General features: G+C 46.3%; 1 long non-coding RNA gene across 1 annotated transcript; it reads right to left on the bottom strand.

Moving 5' to 3' along the window:
- Positions 1 to 2,412: 2,412 nt before the first annotated feature.
- On the bottom strand, positions 2,413 to 13,956 carry LOC144148855 (uncharacterized). The gene is made up of 2 exons (XR_013318081.1): positions 13,821 to 13,956; positions 2,413 to 2,617 (listed from the first exon to the last, which is right to left on the bottom strand). It is a non-coding gene; the product is annotated as an uncharacterized LOC144148855 (long non-coding RNA).
- Between the last annotated feature and the right edge of the window lie 1,823 nt (positions 13,957 to 15,779).

The following is a 15,779-nucleotide window of genomic DNA, read 5'->3' as shown; positions in this document are numbered from 1 at the left end:
AGCATCGCTTCCGCAAATCTCGGACCACAGCCCTGTGGGAATTAAAATAGCTAGCAAAGGAAACCCAAGCAATAATCAAGCCTGGCAGCTGAACACTCGCATACTATATGACAGGACATGCAAAGCCAGCCTAAGAAACAGAATAGCAGCGTCAATCGAAGGGAGGCAAGTTAACGACTGGGACTCGTTAAAAGTGGAATGGAAGACCCTCTGCATTGACGAGGGAAAAAAGCTCAGACACAGGCAGTCAGATGAGTTAACAAATATCTTAAAACGAATAAGAATAATAGAACGAGGTAACCCTGCAACACTGCTAATGCAAACCTACCTTAAAGATTTAAAACTGAGACACTCCAGATTAAGCAGGCTTTACTCCACCATTGACGATGTTCATAGAGATAGACAATCTCCCAGTGACAACCCTGAAGTCTTGAGGTACGAATGAAACAGGCAGCTGAAAGCAGAAGCAAACAAGTCAAACCAAGCAAATCTCACACCAGGGGACATTGACAGGTTCATTTCCTACTTTCAGGAAATGACCTCTAGTGAGACAACCAGAGACATCGATAGCATTACCTCTAGCCCCTACTTAGCAAGTTTTCCACAATTACCGGATGAGGACTTTGTACGCTTAGTCGCTCCGATTACATTAAAAGAATTAACAGAGTCAATGAAGCAACTCCACAGAGGCAAGGCGCCAGGAGTGGATGGATTGCCAGTCGAGTTTTACAGCACATTTTGGGACCTCCTTGGACCCTTCCTATTCGCAGTACTAAATGACGTTCTCACAATGCACACAGTACCCCGAAGTTTTAAACGAGGTAGGATTATCCTAATCGCAGTGTCTAGAGTTACGTCCGACGGAACCCAAAATTAAAAACTAGAGTTACGTCCGACGGAACTTTAAGCCAGTTTCTAGAGTTACGTCCGACGGAACCAAGAATTGAAAACTAGGGTTACGTCCGACGTAACTTTAAGCCAGTTTCTAGAGTTACGTCCGACGTAACCCAAAATTGAAAACTAAACTTACGTCCGACGGAACTGTAAGCCAGTTTCTAGAGTTACGTCCGACGTAACCCAAAATTGAAAACTAAAGTTACGTCCGACGGAACTTTAAGCCAGTTTATAGAGTTACGTCCAACGGAACTTTAGGCCAATGTTTTGAGTTACGTCCGGCGAACGTAAAGCATTAAAAAATACAGCTAACGGCACCAAATACCATGACGCTCCATGGGTGTAGCCCGAAACAACCCATTCCCGTTTGAACCCGCCCCGCTTGAACCCATTCCCGAAACGCCCTTCCCGTTTGGCCCGTCCCGTGTACGCCCGTTCCCAAAACGCCCTTCCCGTTTGGCCGCTTTCTGTTTCAACCCGTTCGCAAAACACCCTTCCCGTTTCAACCCCTCCCAAAACGCCCGCTTCGAATAGCTCAGATAAGTTTCTGAGCTCGCAGTTCACTTCCCAGTGAACGCAAGCACGTCTTGTAGAATTCTCAAACTTATCTTGTGTAGCTGTCCAAGACATCTTGATCTGCACATTAGGACAGCTACCACACTTCTATACGACATCTGGGCAAGACCTCCAAGATGTCTACGCAACACCTGAAGATTTTTATAGACATTGCCAAGACTGGAGATAGCCATCCTGTAGCTCGGCTAACGCGACGCTATGCCTGAGCTACAAGTCTTGCAAGATATTCTTGATGATATCTCAGAGACTGCTAAAAATTCCAACAAGACGTTTACAGGACGAATACTAAACACCTCATAGCTATCTGGATTGAAAGCAACAAAACGTTTATTCTCCGTTTTGACGACATTCTCAAAAATTTTGAATAGCAATCTACGAGAAGACTTCTAAGCATGCCAGATAGAGACATAATGTCTTGTGAAGATGTTTTCTAGTAATTGTGGAGACATAAAGGAAAACCTCTCACAGCAGTTTACGCCAGCGGCATTGTAGCCATCTTGCTATCATCTTATTAAGATGTCATCAAGACGACTCTTATAGCTCTCTTCCTGTTTTACGCCCAGGGGTATATAGAAATGTGGTTATCAGAATAAGAGTGCACATATATAACTTATTTCATCTAAAACAACTTTGATATTGTATAGATGGGACAGCATAACCACATTTTACTGCATTTCGTGTGGCCTGACAAATCTGACTGAGCTAAAGCGTCTAGACACACCTTAAATGCAGCAATAAGCACACTGAGCAACTTTTGCAAGACGAGCAATTTTATTATTCAAAATACACATGACAAGTCAAAATAGAATAATAGGTGGCCAAAAGATGTGGGAGTAAAAAAAAACTTGATATGCATAAAAGGCAAAAATTAGAAACAACCCGTTCTATTTGGCTGCCATAGCAATTAAAACATGCTTATAAAAAATGACTAGATACTGAATGCCTTTCAGCCTTTCAATGTTATAGCAAAAAAAAGTCAACTGCAAGAACTAAAAAGAATGATCATAAAAAATAAGTTAGGGATCACCGAAAATATATCAAAACATGTGCATTACAGTGAAAACCTATTCAAAGTGGCCGAGTCTTGATGATGTTTGAAGTGCTGGAAATCCAGGTAGGCTGATCCAATGACGGAGGGTTAACCTTCCTGCGATGAGGTAAACACACTAATCTGAGTATACACAGACACGCACCCAAATGAAACACCCGATGGACACATTTTTGTGTAAGGAGACTTTTTTAGACCACAAGGCAGGGCAAAGGTAAATGCTTAAGGTAGCTACTAATTTACAGGTAACCAGTGCACTCTTGCTGAAAAAATTTTTAATGAACCATTGTTTTGATACATGGAAGGCCATGGGTAGGGGAAGTCAACAGCGACTGATGATAGGGGAAGGGGGCTAGTGGGTATACATTTAAGAGGCTTCAGAGTGCCACTTATGCAAGATGCCAATAATATGCCCAATATGACAACGTCAGGTTAATAATCCAAATTAGTTGTAGGAAATAGTAAAACGTTGCTTGACAACTATTTTAGGCAATATAAAGCAGCATAAAATCATTTCATCAATTTCCACAATATTAAAGCAAATTTAGAAGAGGGGCAACACAAACAAAGGGGGTGTGGAATATTGGCTGCATTCTCTTCCAGGCTACTACCCACAATAGAACATTTTTTTCTTGTGGTGGACATTTGGCAAAATTTTGCATCTTGCAATGACAAAATATTAGGCTTGTGCGAATAGTGTTATTTTAGTTCGAAGCGAATTCGAAGCAAATAGTCCTGGGTTCGAATATTTTCGAAGTGAATTCGAATAGTCGCGCAGAAAACCGGGCTAGTTGGTACAGATTCATCTTCGCAGCGCACAAATGACAGGACAAAGGGGAGGAAAGGCAGGATACATCTTCAGCGCTTGTCCAGTGTTTTCCTCCTCTTTGTCCTGTCATTTGTGCGCTGCGAAGATGAATTCGAATAGTTGTCAGGTGTCCGAAGAACAAAACAACAGTTGAAGTTGTTCTATGCAAAAGTTTTTATTTGTGAGGTTAGAACATACAAAGGCATCACAGAGAATCCTGTGATAACATGATAAAAAATCGCGCCAATCCACCCCGTGAATGTGGTTGGAAAGCAAAGCTGTAAACGGCACCCATAACGATTACCCATGCGACGTCACTTAAATTCACTCACATCGCTCTACAAATAGCAAAACCAGAGAGAAGTGAAATGCACTTAACCACACCATTTATTACTTCAAAGAGACATTCTTGTTAAGGTTAAATCAATGCATGAAGCATGAACGGTGTTTGGTTGAGTTGTATTGGTGTAGCACAAGAGTGGAAACTTTTTTTATAAAATTAAAGTAAGCTCCAACCAGGTGTTAGACGATCTGTCTTCTCCGTCTCTGCGCCGCGGACGGAGGCGACGAGATTTGCGGCAGAGAAGGAGCAGGGGGAAGAAATACTTCTGTTCAGATTTCTGAACGGCCCAGAGTGCAGCCCTGGGGAGTGATTCCTTCTTCCGTGGGGCCCATATGCAGTCGCGCGCCTGTGTTCTGTCCACCCACTGAAGCTGGGTAGGTAAAGAGGGCCTGGAGAGCAGCATCTCCCATTGCTCTGGTTGGGTAGTTGACGGAAAGAGAGGAGGGTGCTCAAGGCTAAAGCCGCACACCCCGATTACGGGGCGGAGTGTTCCTACTTCTGAGCAAAATTTACATTCAGCGTCGTAGCGATTCGGATGCATTAAGTGAAGACGCGTTGGCTGTGGGAAGGAGCCCGGATTGTATAAGCCGTAGGGTAGTTTGTTGTTCTCTGGAAAGGTCAGGGTAAGGCGAAGGTACGGTCTGTCTCAGAATGCGATAATGCTGGGTTATCTCCCTGAACGTGACAAGCGGGTGACTGACCTTGTGCAGCTCCATAGCATGGGAGGTAAAAGCACAGGCTTGTTGGGTGGGCGTATTTGTTGTCCTCCATTGAAGTGTGAGGGGGGTGTCCAGATGAGCTGAATGAAACCGTTTGGGGAGTGGTTTTTTAGCACGCGCAGTGCAGGTCAGGACACCCAACCCTACTGGTAATTCCAGTAGGTTTGCTGGGAATCAATGACTACCCTCCGAACCCCTGGTTGAGCGAGAGCCAAGGTGATGGCTGCCTCTTCTGCTGGCGTCATTTCTTGGGTCCTAAGAGAGGTACACGCAAGGAGGTTGGTTCTGAAGGTAGCCACGATAATGGCGTATCGCTGCCCTCGATGTTTGGAGGCGTCTGTGTAGATAACTGCATGATTCCCATCGAGGGTGGTGTTTAGCGCTTGAGCCCGTGCTTTTCGGTGACCCTCGTCATGTGAGGGGTTCATATTTCTAAGCAAAGGGAGCATCTTTAGTTTTACTTGCCAAGAGTCTGGGAGTACGTCAAGCGGAGTGACATTCTGGGCTGCCCAGCCAATCTGGTGAAGCATGCGGTTACCCATCGCAGTTCTGAGTCGGACCTTATGGTTAGAAAGATGGCCTTATATCAGCTCTTCCACGGTGTTGTGGACGCACTCATAAGAAGACCAATGGCCTGCTCGACCGCCTTTCTAATCATTATATAAAGCGTCTCTATGTCTTCCTTGTCTAGAAGAAGACAGGGGGGGTTGACGTAAGTAACTCTCGAGAGGACAAAAGCTTCAATTAATCGAAAGGTACCGGATTCCTTTAGGCCTCGCTTCTTGGTGGCAACTCGCCTGATCATGTGTATGATTTGATTAATGCTGTTTTTGAGGCGCTGCAAGGAGACGTCACTCCTGATGTTAGCCTCGAGATGTAGGCCCAGCTAGGATCTTGATGCTGGGGCTTGGAGTGATGGCCTGGCCATCAAGGATTATTTGAGTGTATTCCTTGGTTTGGCGTAAGGGCGGATGACAAGGAGCTGTGATTGTTTACGTGAACACTGGATGCCACAGGCTTTAGCATATTGGCGTAGTAGAAGTGAGATGTCATGCATTGGTGTGAGCTTCCTTTAATTTTTGTAACTCTTAGCACATGAGTAAGGTGCGCACAGGGCCGCTAGATGGGCGTGACTGGTCGCGTGACGCTTTCACGTGGCATTCAGCGAGAACGCAGGGGGTAAACCCGTAGATGTGCTTGGTTAGTACACCACCTGTCTTCCCAGTCTTCGTGTGGGCTCGTAGCTAAATCGGTAAGACAACGGGCTCTCGCTTTGTTAGTCTATTAGTTCCAGGTTCGATTCCCGGCGTTGCCAGTAAATTCTTTTATTTGTTAGCTGGAGTTTTCTGGTGACACCAACGGTCGCGAAAGAACCCTTGGGGGTTAGAGGTAAACAGCTTTGCTTTAAAAAAACTTTGCTATAAAATGTGTCAACATTATACCAACGCTGCCTATTTGAAGATGAAACAAGGGTACATATAGACGTTCAGTTTGTTTTAAGGAATAAAGAGTTTTCCCGCCTGAAAGTGGACCAGCTTGAGAAAGCAGCTTGTCTCGATTAAAACGAACAGCGACTGCTTTCGTACGGGTACGCCGTTGCAGCGCAGCGCGTAAGGTGAAATATACTTTGCAAAATGTTTGTGTGGGCGTGTGTGTAGAGAAGGGGAAGCACTCTGCACTACCTCTGCACCAGGCCAGAATTCTTACGCAATATGCATACGTGTCGAACAATTTCAGAGCTTGCCTATTGGCCACTATTGCAAAACGCATCTAACATGCTCAAAATAGGGCAAAATTATTTTATAGAGCACCGCCCAGGCCTAAGCGACGCGCAGGCGGAGATTTGGAAGAATAATTGTACGGTAAGTCGGCAAGCTTTACGCCAATTCACTCCGTACGCGTGCGAGCGAGTACATGTGATAGCAATCACTTACCCCCTACCTACATGCAGAGCGCCGATATCGATTATAGGCTACTGTTTCGCGATTCCAGCGCTTTGGGGACGTAATGATTTGGAGTAGATGCACCTAGCACTGAAGGTATCAGCCAAAAGATTGCGTGCAAATGCCTCCTACGTGCAAATCACCGAGATTCTAACTGCGCCAGCGCTGCGCTCCTCTCACGACAAAAGCAAACGTGCAGCGAACTTTCGCAAAGGCGTAGCAACGACTTGAGCAATACGTAGCGGTGCGCGTAGTTTGTCAAAGCACGCATCCTGGGATCCAAAGCAAGCGCAATGCCTGAGAGCCTGAGACGCCACAGCAGGACTGCTTTCAAATGGGCGCCGCCATTTTGGCTACAGCTTCAGTGGAAGTGACGTCGGTGACATCACGATGCTGGGGCGCTATTTAGGGGGGGGGGGGGGGTCGGCCTGGTCCCTTACGGGATATGGTTTGGGAATACGCTGCCGGGCGCTTACGGAAGGGGGTGTGGTTTGACCTCTAGCGCGCAAGGGCAAAACTGGTCACCCCGCGAATACTGCTCGAGGTAGCGTAGCGTAAAAACCAAAACCAAAATGCTTAGACGAGCCACGGCATGAGGGAATAAGCGCTTTGTACGACAGATAGTGTCGCCTTGTCGCTGAAACTGACCAAGATCAAGCAGCCGCAACCTTCACTCCCACATGTTCAGCCACACAAGCGTAGATGGCGTCTGTTATTTGTGTGTCAGGGCAATTTAAAACCATCTTGGCTAACCTTCGGTAACTGGAAAGCAGAAATTGTAAACGCAGCAACTCCCTTCTAAAACGCTCATTCGGCGTCAAAGTAACGCTATCGCGTCCAACATGTCACTGCAACTTTTTCTGATGCAAAAATAACTGTCGGACAGTCTTCTTCATCCTGATCGATAGCAACGTGGTGTTGGAATTGCGCCTAACTTCATTAGCTTGGGCAGACGTTAGTGGGACTTCTTCTGTGGAAATAACATTGGGACACGCGGCGTTATCACGCGCATTTGGAGGCTGCTGTGAGCGGCCTCTGATTCTGATGCGCATGCTTCCGTTCCATCACCTATGTGACGCCCGGCCGCCGGTAATGGCCGCGTTTTTCAGTTTAGGTTCCCAAAACACCAATCTTCACGAGCTGTTTGCGTCGCGCGCATTCAAGCTTGAAACGCAGTATATTTGCATGTCGCACTCTTTTTATTGGCCCTGTTGGATGGCCTTATTTTTACGCCGTCGAAAATTTGAGTGCAGTTGGCCTTTAGGGAAAAGCTTCAGTATAACAAGCAGCGGGACTGCATGCTTTGTTAGGCAAGCGGATGTTGGATTAGCAGCAACGATGTTGTTTTAGCCCACTCCCTCCTCTGCTTCGTTTTAAGTGGATTGTCTTCGTCGTACGCAATCCCAGTAGGCTACTTCTTCACTAAACGTCCAACGGGTAGTCAGCTTCCCGAGCTAGTACTCTTTGTGATGAAAAAAGGAAAAAAACCTGTGGTTGCCGCATAGTGCAACTTGTCACCGACCACCACCGAGTCAAAATGAAGATGCTGGACCAGGGCACTCTGGCGTTTGAAGTAGAACCCCCGTGCGACTGTAACAAACCTGTACTCCTAAGTTTCGACTCCTGCGATGTGCTGAAGAATGAAGAACGCACGCTCATGACGTAGGACCTAAGGGGAAAATTTAGGTATCTCACCTAAAGTATGTGTATGACCTGCAAGAGAACCTGACGGTGAAACCGGTCCGTTATCTACACCGAAAGCCCGTCCATACGAATAATGTCGAAAAGATGAACGTGAGAAGGACCATTCAAGTTCTGCCTCCGGCTGTGACCGCTGCCTTATAACACCTAAAAGAACAAGCCAGGCACACATGCAGCCCATTGTTCGCAACTGCAGGCCACACCATCACATTCATGAGGAACTTCTATCAGGAGTTCATACTTCTGGACATGAGCAATACAACCCGGCACCTGCGGCAAAAGTTCCCCGATGTCCGGCACTACGGCGATGCTGACTATGACAGGCTTGAGTGGCTGGAGGTTACCATGCCTATGTATTTGGAAGATGTTAAAAGAAGTTGCGGCGATCCAAGCGAGTTCCTCACGAAGGAGACGTATGAGGAATTTTCTATCACCACCTACTCTAGTGTTTCCTGCATAAGGTACCTTCTGAAAACCGACAGCTTCCTGTTCGTGCATATACCGAATAGAGAAACGGAGCGAGAGCCCGTTGTCTTACCAATTGAGCTACGAGCACACGCAGATACAGGGGAGACAGACGGTGTATTCACCGAGCACAGCTGTGGGTTTACCCCCTGCGTTCTCGCTGAATGCCACGTGATAGCGTCACGCGACCTCTCGCGCCTCTGTGCGCTCCGTCCACGGCACGTGTGGCGGCCGTGTGCACCAGTGGTTTGTCCAGGTAGGCCTCGAAAAGTTTGGACTCGTGTGCAATACCGATACCAAACAACCGACTACCATACGTGGAATGTGCTTTGAGTTAACTTTCACGAATAATATAACTGCGCTGAAAACGCAAAGTCTGAGTGCGTATCACACTGGTCATCAGTCCGTTCTGAACATTGTGCTGAAGTGAAATAATAAATAACGTGTTACAGGTACAGTGTAACGTGTGAATAACGCAACCGGGCCGTAGGCACCCGTGGTAGGTGGTGTATAAAGCGTCGCTTTCGAAACGCCCTCCACAGGGTGAATTGGCCCGCACTTTTTTGGAACGCAGTGCATAACGCAGCAAAGTCTTGCGAAAAGAAATATGCTCGGTTGTGGAATGCAGGCACAGAATTGTTTACAAAATCCCGCAGTCTTGTCAGGACGTTGCATTGATGATCGCCTGCGTGACTACGAGAACTTTCTCAAAGGGTCATGCTGGCAGTCAGCTTGCTGTGCATTGGAAAAAAAAAGAAGAAAGGGCACGCGTGACCCACGAGGCTTTCTGTATCGCACAATGCTGCGACGAGTGTATTCGTATGCCCAGTGTCTCGCGTGAACGGAAAAGGGATCGCATATCTTTCGAATTGATACGGGTTTCCTACCATCATTGTGTGCTTTAAGAATTCGTACAGCACCGTCGCCTTCTTCTATTTGTTATTTATTGTTGCGTAGATTTGACTCTTTCGTACAAAGGTTGCGCCCTAATGCAATAAAAAAGATGTAATTGATAGTCAGTGCACATGTTTGTCTCCTCCTTTCTCGTGTCCCGTCTTCGGGCTGTTGTAATCGCTTAGTTCGTTTTTTTTATTTTGCCACCCTCTGATTGGCTAGGTAGCGCACAAAATAGGCGTCGCTGAAGGAACGACGGGCATTGTGTTGCTGGAACTACGTGCGTCGCCTCCCTTCTTGGGCAAGCCGGCGGTCGTCCAGGCAGCTGGTGGCAGCGGTGGCGACGGAAGGGAGCGTATGCGTCGGCGTTGGTCTTGGCGTCGGATTTGGTGAGAGCACGGTTTTATTATTATTATTATTATTAGAGTACCCTCAGGGCCTTTACGGCGTTACAGAGGGGGTGGGTACAGTGCATGAAAACAGGTAACAGTGTAGAAGTACAGGCAGTATGTAAACACAAGCATATTTCCGGAAACCAGGTTACTGCATTACATGTACAGAAAGTGCATTCTTGAATGATGCCGGATCTTCAATGGACACAATGTGGTGGGGAAGCTGGTTCCATTCCTCAGACATTTTGGGGAGAAATAAATCTGAGAATGCGTTGGTGCGGCCAGATGGAACGTTGTTGCCTTGAACGGATGGTCGATGCGGGATGATATGTACGTGGGCCGTGAGAAAAGGTCGCGTCTTATTGATGGGTTATGGAAATAGATTTTGTGAAACAGAGAGAGTCGTGAAATTTTTCTGCGATGGTGCAAGCTTGGTAGAACCAGGTTATTTTTCATTAGTGAAACACTGGAGGTACGGCAGTAGTCGGAAAGTATAAATCGAGCTGAGCGGTTTTGTACAGATTCCAGAAGAGAAATTAGGTTTTGTTGTGCAGGGTCCCAGATTGCCGAGGCATACTCTAGTTTCAGGCGAATTAGTGTCCGATAAAGTGTTAACCTGAGGGGGGATGGATCATGAGAGAAATTACGGCGAATATATCCTAAGGAACGGTTTGCGCTGCTGCAGACATAATTAATGTCTGTGTGCCATGTTAAGTCATTGCTGATATGAACACCAAGATACTTGTAGGATGTAACGTATTCGAGAGTGGCTCCGGTAATTTTGTAATTAAAGGGCTGCTGGGGATAACGTTTGCGCGTAATGGTCATGCTTTTGCATTTCTTTGTGTTAAGTATCATGTGCCATTTGCTGCACCATTTAGAGACAGTGTCGAGGTCGGCGTGTAAATTAAAGTTGTCCGTTCGGTCACAAATTTCGCGAAATTACGCAATCATCAGCGAATAATTTTATGGAGGAATTGATACCATTAGGAAGGTTGTTAATAAATATTAAAAATAGAAGAGGACCTAACTCCGAACCCTGTGGTACACCGGATTTAACATCAGTAGGGAGAGAATTGCATTCGTTAACAGTCACGAATTAGGTGCGATTGGTCAAAAAGCATTCTATCCACTTAACCACATTAGGGTCAATGTTTAGGGTACTGAGCTTAAGAAGTAATAATTGATGAGACACTTTGCCAAACGCTTTTTGAAAATCTACAAAGATGCAGTCTGCAGATGAACCGCGATCCAGAGCTGATGCAACGTCGTGTGTGAATGTTAGAAGCTGAGTTTCGCATGAGTAATTTTTCCGAAAGCCATGTTGAAATGGGCTGAAAAAGGAGTTGGATTCCAGGAATGACAGAAGGTTAGAATAAATGACGTGCTCTAAAAGTTTACAGGAAATAGACGTTAACGACATTAGCCAGTTTTAGCATATCGTTACCGTGTTTGCGTTACCGTTTACCGTGTTGCCGGAAGCGCTGACGACGGTGAAGCCTGTGCCGGTAAGTTGCCGTTCGCGGCAACTCTCGCGCTGCGCAGTCTTCTCCCGCAAACACGGTAAACGGTAACGTAAGCACGTTAACGATATGCTAAAACGGCCTATTGGCCGGTAATTTAAAGGAGAGCTTTGGATACCGGATTTGAAAACAGGGACGACCTTCCCCACCTTCCAATCAATTGGCACAGCACATCACTGAAGGGATTGAAAAAAGATGTGTGGCAGGATTAGTGACGAATAAACTTCGGTGTTTTTTAAGAGCTTGGGATTAATTTCGTCTACGCCACAACTGGAAGGTTTAAGGTCATGAATCAGCTTCATAATTCCAACAGGATCTACTACAATAGGATCCATTGGAAAAAAGTTGTAATCGCATAATTGCGGCACAACATCCGCAGGACAATTCGAAAACGACTTGGCGAATACTTGATTCAGAACGCGACAACATTCGTCACTGCGCATGACCTGGTTGTCAGCATATCTAAGAGATATAAGTTCTTTTTTATTAGATCTAATTGTCTTCCAAAACATTTTTGGGTTACTTTGGAGAAGCGAGGGGAGAGTGTTCGTAAAAAAGACGTCCTTTGCTTTTTTTATGGCTGCACGATAAGCGTCGGAAATATTTTTGTAAGCAAACCAGCGGGATGTCTCATTTTTGCGCTTGGCTACACGAAATGAGCGTTTCTTTAGGCTTTGCAGTCGTTTTAGATCAGATGTGAACCAAGGTGAGCGTTGCTTGCCAGAAATAACAACTAAAGGAATATATTTGTTAGTCAAAAATGTAACTTTTTCTTTAAACAAGTGCCAACTGTGTTCAACCGTGCGATCAAAAAAGCCTACCATGTAGGCATCGATAAAACATTCGAGTTCTGTATTAATTGAAGCGTAGTCTCCTTTGGCGTAATTTCTTATTGCTTTGCTGTGTGTTAGCCGGCGCGAAACCTCAGCTTCCTAGGTAAAATGAATGAAACAATGAGCGCTTAAACCAGGAAGGAAAATTAGGAGTCGCACAAGATCTGGAACATTTCTCAGGACCAGATCTAGTATGTTAGCGGACGTCGGACCCACTCTAGTTGGTTTGTCAACTAGCTGAGTCAAATTAAAGTCGAGACACATGTTAAAAAATGTAGTACTATCTCCTGATAGATTACTGTAAGCAGAGCAGGGCACTGACCAGTTTATTTTGGGGAAGTTAGTCCCCGAGCAAGAACAACGGCGCATGTGGAAATTTCAAGACCAGGTTGTTAAGAACGTCATGTATTTTGTCACAAAAGTCAGATGTAGCATTGGGCGGACGATAACAGGCGCAAAACAGGGCGTTTTGATTATTTAAGTGTATCGAAACACAGATAATTTCTAAGACTGAATTTGTTATCACCATACTGGAAGTGAGACAATCGGCTGCAGCGTTCAATACACCGCCACCAGGTTGATTACAACGATCAGCTCGGTATACAAAGTAATTTTTATCGCAACAAAACAATTCCGAGTTTGCCTACTATGTCTGCAGCGCAGTCATCAAAAAGGGAAAACAAGGCATCGCGCTTTTTAGTGACGCTGCGCACATTTGAAAATAAGACTGACAGGTTCTTGTCGTTATTTTTTGGGCGCGGGTCAGATGTTAGGATGACACGGTATCTGAACCCCCGGACGTATCATCGATCTGCCTTGGCTTGTTCGTTTCCAGTTCGCATATGCTATCGGTAGCAGGAGAGTAGACATAGCACTTTTTGTTCAGGTAAAGCTTGTTATAGCGAATGGTAAACTGCTGGCCGCTATCCTTTCCGTACTCGTACAACTTTTTTCTCATGCTCCTCGTTGCCCTGCAAAAATCTTCGTTCACGACCACGTCAGACTCTTTCAGCTTTTTTTTTGGAATTCAAGATGCTGTTTCTTCATTTGGATGAGGAGAACTTTACAATATTGGCCGACATTTACCAGGAATGAACTTGTCTAACCTGTGGGCGCGAGATATTCGGTCGTCGCTAGTAGTCAAGTTTAAGTTCAATACGGAATTCAGAACTGCACAAACCTTTTCTTGTGGTTGTGCCCACGTCTCGGAAGAGCTGTCTGCAAGGCAATGAAATATTAAATTCTCCCTTCGTGAACGATCTTCAAAGTCATCTAGCCGTTGGTTCAGCGCCATTACTTGTGGTTGATAATTTTGCGTGGGCAGCCCTTCGGGGCAGCTGACATGTTTTTCAACTTCCGAAAGCCTATTATCGAGATCCGTAATCTGTTGCTCAAGGGATGATTGCGCCTCTTTCACTTCATTAATAGACTCCATCAGTTCATCGTGCTTTACAGATATCTTGTTATGCAATGACTTAATAAGGGAAAGCAGCTCGTTGTAGTGTTTGTCAGGAACATCCTTTGGGGGGCCGGGTTTTGATTCAATATCGCAAGACATGATCAGCAGTTTTACAACATGAACACATTGGCTTGTCACAGCAATCATTACACAAGGGCATGGAAGCAGCAGCAAGCAAACATTGTTTGATCTTTTGCTATAAAGGGAAGGAGCAGAACCCACCCGCACAAGAAAAGCGAAAGGGTTGCTGTAGACTCGCATTGTTGCTGCACTTCCATGCCCACTGAAGGCGATCCTCGGGTCCCAGCTGTTTAAGTAGAGCTGCGGTGATGCGTCGGTTACTTTGGATGACGGCGGTGCGCAGAGGGCCGGGGAGTCGTTCCACAAAAACGGTTGCTGCGCTTGGCAGTCCGGAGTGTCTTCTGCAGAATGCAACGCCTGGAAGCCTTGGCCGCCGAGTTGCGCAGTTGGCTGCAGTGTCTTAGCCGGGAGCGGAAGAATTTTCCACGAGGCAAGGAAGGTCAAAATCTGCACAACAAAAGCGAAAGGGTCGCTGTAGATGCGCATCGTTGCTGCACTTCCATGCCCACTGATATCGGCTTGTTTGACTTCATGTGAGCACTAACGCAATTTGCTTGGTAGTCGAGGATTTTTGACTTTTCTAGATATAAGCAGTACATCTAAGAGCAGAACTTTTGTTATCTGCAGTCATGATGTAGACGTCGCTAACAAAACCCAACCTAATGTTGCTCACCGAAGGGCAGTGTTGTACGGAACGGCGTTACAAGGAACGGCGTTCCTGGAACTAGTTCCTTTTTGGAGGAACGGAGGAACGCCACCGTTCCATTAAGGGTCGGTGGAACTGTAATGGTAACTCATTACGTTTTTGAAGGAACGGCAGGAACGGCGTTCCTGCCGTTACATCACTAGGATTTGGCTGTTTTTGATACCAAGGCTCGAGTACAAAAATCCACAAAGCGCTACTGCGTTTCTCTTCCTATAAGATTGTCAGTTTGCCCGCCCTTCAGTCGTACGTGCTTCCTCGAAGGTCAAAGGCAGAAGAATAACCACGCAGCAGGCCGCACCTTGTGCTTGCTCTCATGCTGGTTGCTTACGCGGCGTTCGACTGGTGAATAGCGTAGCCGCGAGAATGCTTTTCACCCTTCATCGTTTGTCTGGGGAGGCCAGAATGGGCGTCTGGCCGAAAGAATTGTTCCCTGGCGGGGAAAGAATAGAGTTTTAGCAGTCCGTCCGTTCTGTCGTATGCGTTGTTAGTGGGTTGACCGGAACCCGGCTGGGCACTTGGGCATTCGTCACGGTAGGGGGATTAGTTCCGCGGGCCTGCCTTCGCCATGTCCGTGCCTCCGCACCCTTCCTACTCGCCCTTCCACGCGCTCAGGAGCAGACCGGTCCCGAGCAACCCGGTAACAACGTAGCCAACGAAACGGACGGACTGCTAAACGGGGTCCGGACATTTCGGTGTCGGACATTTCGGTGCAGGACGTTTCGGTGTGGACATTTCTGTACACGGACATTTTGGTGCATGACGTCTTGGCCCAGACATTGTGAGTGAGGGAATGCCCCAGGCATTCTTTGAACATTTTAGCTTTAATATTGTAATTTCGTGACTTGATATGATCTTATGTTCGATACTTGTGCTTGCGCCGCCATTCGTGGAAACGAACGCTAAACCGTGGCGGAGCATTGCCACGTGAAACCCAATTTCTGTAGCAGATGGTAAAAATTAATTTGTTAATTTGGATCCGTTCAACCATTTTTTGTTATTTTAACATTCATTTGAACAACTATAATACTTTAAGTGTTACCAAAGCGCTTTCCTTTCACTTCACCCAGCGGTTCAAGACGCTGCTTCTTTTAGTCTATTCGTCCCCCCCCCTCCCCAGCCAAAACGTCCGCGAAAAAACAACAGAAAAACGAGGTCCATTGGGCGCGTGTGCATTTCGTTTTAATTATTCTTTCAATCAATCTCGCCTTCATTGCATTCGGTGTCAGTTCTACTTAAAACTAACAAACCGGCCAACGATCGCACTTACGGTGGCGTTACTTAGGGGAGGGGAAAGCTGAGCCCCGCCGGCAATCATCCTCTTAAGTAGAGAGAGAGGGATATCACTTGTGCTTCACCATTGCGTCGACTGGACTTCAAAAACTTGAAGACGACTG

Source organism: Haemaphysalis longicornis, unplaced genomic scaffold (genome assembly GCF_048455015.1).
Source record: "Haemaphysalis longicornis isolate Haplotype H1 unplaced genomic scaffold, Haemaphysalis longicornis Haplotype H1 scaffold_8, whole genome shotgun sequence".
Classification (NCBI taxonomy): Eukaryota; Metazoa; Arthropoda; class Arachnida; order Ixodida; family Ixodidae; genus Haemaphysalis; species Haemaphysalis longicornis.
The sequence above is the reverse complement of the archived record's forward strand: the minus strand, read 5'-3'. Positions and strand labels throughout refer to the sequence as shown.